The sequence below is a fragment of the Callorhinus ursinus genome, unplaced genomic scaffold (assembly GCF_003265705.2).
Source record: "Callorhinus ursinus isolate GAN/ISIS: 27379988/994484 unplaced genomic scaffold, GSC_fseal_2.0 scaffold51, whole genome shotgun sequence".
Classification (NCBI taxonomy): domain Eukaryota; kingdom Metazoa; phylum Chordata; class Mammalia; order Carnivora; family Otariidae; genus Callorhinus; species Callorhinus ursinus.
This window is the reverse complement of record NW_027397113.1, coordinates 5,235,218-5,239,829: the sequence shown is the minus strand read 5'-3', so window position 1 is coordinate 5,239,829 and position 4,612 is coordinate 5,235,218. Positions and strand designations below refer to the sequence as shown.

Here is a 4,612-nt window from a genome sequence, read left to right as displayed (position 1 = left end):
AAATTCCTATTATAAAACTTTGTTTAAAAAGAGAGAACAAAAATACGTTGGCTTAGCAACAAAAAAATGTACGTATGTTCAGCCAAAACCATGAACAAGAATGTTCAGAACAGCACTATTTATAACCATCCCAAACTGGAAAAAACCCAAATGTTCATCAACAGTAGGATGGATAAATAAATGGTGGATATTCATATAATGGAATAAAAACCATGGATGACTCTCATAGAACCAGTACAGAAGAAGCCAGATATAAAATGGTACGCATTGCTTCCATTACTACGAAAACAGGCAAAAGTAATTTATGCTATTAGAAGTCAGCATATTGTGGGGCACCTGGGTGGCTCAGTTGGTTAAGCGACTGCCTTCGGCTCAGGTCATGATCCTGGAGTCCTGGGATCGAGTCCCACATCAGGCTCCCTGCTCGGCGGGGAGTCTGCTTCTCCCTCTGACCCTCCCCCCTCTCATGTGCTCTCTCTCTCTCTCTCTCTCTCTCTCTCTCTCATTCTCGATCTCTCAAATGAATAAATAAATAAATAAAATCTTTAAAAAAAAAGAGTCAGCATATTGTGTCTGGGGGTAGAGACTGAAAAGGGGCACAGAGGGGCAACTAAGGGAGCTGGACTGGGCATGTTTTATTTCTTCATCTGGATGCTGGATACAGGAGTGTTTGCTCACTTTGTGAAAATATATTGAGCTGTATACTCATTAGTTGTGTACGTTATTGTATGAATATTCTTCAGTAAGAAACTTAAAAGTGCAGGGCCCCTGGCTGAGCGTCTGACTCTTGGTTTCAGCTCCGGCTGTGATCTCAGGGTCATGAGATCAAACCCCACATTGCGCTCCGAGCGCCACACAGAATCTGCTTAAGATTCTCCTCCCTCTGCCCCTCCCCCCTCCAAAATAAACAAATCTATCTTAAAAAGAAAATGTAAAGTGTTCGCTTCAACGGCACATATACTAAAACTGGAAGGATACAGAGAGGATAAGCATGGCTCCTGCGCAAGGATGACACAGCAAATTGGTGAAGTGTTCCATATTTTTGTAAACAAAAATGATTAAAACATTCACAGTAAAAAAAAGAACCTTAAAGACACCCAGGCTTGAGAAAGAGGACGGGTATGGGTGCGTTATCACAGATCCGGAAGAAATCGAAGTACTCACTAGAGAATGTTTTGAGAAAAAGGACAACCAGCTGGAAAATTCAGGGGAAATTAATAACTTCCTAGAATAATGTAAAATACCAAGATCGACCTTGAAACAATTCGAGTTCATGAACTGATTAATTACCAAATAAGAGATTGGAAAGATGATTAAAGATGGTGAAGGCAAAAAAATTAAAGGGCCCTCACTATGAAGGAACAAAAAAAAAAAATCAAAGAAATTTTGGCTCCTTAATCTGCCTTCTGCTCTGGTCATGATCCCCAGGCTCCCTACTCAGTGGGGAATGTGCTTCTCCCTCGCTCTCTGCCCCTCCCCGCAAAACTTGTGCATGAGCTCTCTCTCTCTCACTCTCTCAAATAAGTAAATAAAATCTTTAAAAAAAAAATAAACACAATGTAAATCTTTGTTGTGGTTATTCTTTAAACTATCAGAAAAAGGCACCAGACCCAGATGGTTCTATCTCACCTTTAAATAGCAAATCATTCAAACACTATTTACACTATTCCAGGTCCAAGGGAAAGATGGTAAGCACTCTAACATGTTTTATGATGTTAATAAAATGGTAATGGCCAAATCTGATAAAGATGCTGCAAAAATGAATCTTGCTTATAAATAATATAGATGCAAACCCTCTAAATAACCTACCAAATCCGGGTGCTTGGGTGGCTCAGTCAGTTAAGCGTCTGACTCTTGATCTCAGCTCAGGTCTTGATCTCATGGTTGTGAGTTCAAGCCCCACCTTGGGCTCCACGCTGGGTGTGGAGATGACTTAAAAAACAAACAAATAAATCAAATCAAATCCAGCAGCCTATCAAAAGAATACAGCATGAGGTTTATTCCAGAAGTGTAAAGGTCATGAGCCATGGAGAATCTATTGACATAATTCATCGCACACACAATTAAATAAGAAAACCATGTAATGACCTCCGTTATATCTGATAAAAATACATCATCTATTTCAAATAAAAGGTCTAAGGAAACTAGAGGCAATGATGCTGAACGCAAGTGCTAACATTTACTGACCTCCCAGAGGAGAGAGAGGTGGGAGTATGGATGCTGAGGTCCTGGGCCAGCCCAGCGAGATACTCCCAGGAGCCCCGCTTCCCCAACTGAGGCCACTGGAAGCTTCAAGTTGGTGTTTCTCCTGGCTGTAGAACCTCGGAGACTGGTTCTCTGACCCTCCTGAGATTCCATGAGTGTATGAGTCAGGCTTCTTCAGAGACACAGAACCAACAGGGTATACACATAGGTATGAGGAGTTTTATTACAGGAATTGGCTCACATGATTATGGAGGCTGTAAAGTCCCCCAATCTGCCATTTGCAAGCTGGAGACCCAGGAGAGCCCATAGTGTAATTCAGTCCAAGTCTGAAGCCCAAGAACCAGGGGAGCCGACAGTGTAAGTCCCAGTCCAGTCTGAAGGCCTGAGGAGAGCCGATGTACAAGGCAGGAGAAGATGGATGTCCCAGCTCAGAGAACAAATTCACCCTTCCTCCACCTTCTTTTCTTTTCAGGCCCTCAAAAGATTCGATGATGCCCATCAGCACTGGGGAGGGGGACCTTCTTTTTTTTATTTATTTAAAAAATTATTTATTTAATTATAAATTAAAAATTTTTTAAATTAATTTCTTAGGTAGAATTTAGTGATTCATCAATTGCATATAACACCCAGTGCTCATTACATCACGTGCCCTCCTTAATGCCCATCCCCCAGTTATGCCATCCCCCATCCACCTCTCCTCCCGCAACCCTCAGTTTGTTTCCTAGAGTTCAGCATCTCTTACAGTTTGCCTCCCTCTCAATTTTCATCTTAATTTTCCTTCCCTTCCCCTATGTTCATCTATTTTGTTTCTTAAATTCCACATATGAGTGAAATCATATGGTATTTGTCTTTCTCTGACTGACTTATTTTGCTCAGCATAATATCCTCTAGTTCCATCCACGTCGTTGCAAATGGCAAGATTTCATTCTTTTTAATGGCTGAGTAATATCCCATTATATCTGTATCTATATATACCATCTTTACCCATCCATCTGTTGATGGGTATCTTGGCTCTTTCCATAGTTTGGCTATTGTGGACATTGCTGTTATAAACATTGGGGTGCAGGTGCCCCTTCGAACCACTATGTTTGTATCCTTTGGATAAATACCGAGTAGTACAATCGCTGGGTTGTAGTGTAGTCTATTTTTTTTTAAAGATTTTATTTATTTATTTGAGAGAGAGAGAATGAGAGAGAGAGCACGAGAGGGAAGAGGGTCAGCGGGAGAAGCAGACTCCCTGCCGAGCAGGGAGCCCGATGTGGGACTCGATCCCGGCACTCCAGGATCATGACCTGAGCCGAAGGCGGTCGCTTAACCGACTGAGCCACCCAGGCGCCCCGGGTCGTCTATTTTTAACTTTTTTTTTTTGAAGACTTTATTTAGTCATTTGAGACACACAGATACAGAGAGAGAGAGAGAGAGAGAGAGAGAGAGAGAGAGCATGAGCAGGGGGAGAGGGAGAAGCAGGCTCCCCGCCGAGCAGCAACCCCGATGTGGGGCTCGATCCCAGTACCCTGGGATCATGACTTGAGCCGAAGGCAGACGCTCAACCATCTGAGCCACCCAGGTGACCCTATTTTTAACTTTTTGAGAAACCTCCATACTGTTCTCCAGAGTGGCTGCGCCAGTTTGCATTCCCACCAACAGTATAAGAGGATTTCCCTTTCTCCGCATCCTCACCAACATCTGTCGTTTCCTGACTTGTTAATTTTAGCCATTCTGACTGGTGTGAGGTGGTAACTCATTGTGGTTTTGATTTGTATTTCCCTGATGCCCAGTGATGTTGAGCATTTTTTCATGTGTCTGGTGGCTATTTGTATGTCTTCTTTGGAGAAATGTCTGTTCATGTCTTCTGCCCATTTCTTGACTGGATTTCATGTTTTTTGGATGTTGAGTTTGATAAGTTCTTTATAGATTTTGGATACTAGTCCTTTATCTGATAAGACAATTGCAAATTTCTTCAGGGAAGGGGAACTTCTTTACTCAGTCGGCTGATCTAAATGCTAATCTCTTCCAGAAACAGCCTCACAGACACTCCCAGAAATAAAACCTCTCTGCATGCCTTAGCCCAGTCAAGCTGACATGTACAATTAACATCAAAATGTGCCACCTAAAATGGTCTACAAAACTCCTTTTCTGCTTAAAGAAAAGCAGAGCAGTTTCTATTCTCTACAACTAATACTTTCTATTTATCCTGCTTCCTTACTGTTTTTCTCCTTCCTGGCTTTCCTTTCTCATGATTGAGTTTTTAATGCCTTTTCTTTCTCCTGGCTTGGAAGTCATACACTCATTTTCTATTCTTTTGGAGATTACTCTAACACTTCAACAAGTGTATTAACAAAGTCGAAGCTTACTCGATGGATCTATCTCCCTTCAAACTATACGAAGCCTTTAGAACCTCCTATTT

The 4,612-nt window shown here is 41.9% G+C and overlaps 1 non-coding gene across 1 annotated transcript; it reads left to right on the top strand.

Annotated features, from left to right (window-relative positions):
- Positions 1 to 936: 936 nt before the first annotated feature.
- Positions 937 to 1,044, top strand: LOC112829836 (U6 spliceosomal RNA). Its single transcript, XR_003209754.1, has one exon. It is a non-coding gene; the product is annotated as a U6 spliceosomal RNA (small nuclear RNA).
- The last annotated feature ends 3,568 nt before the right edge of the window (positions 1,045 to 4,612 follow it).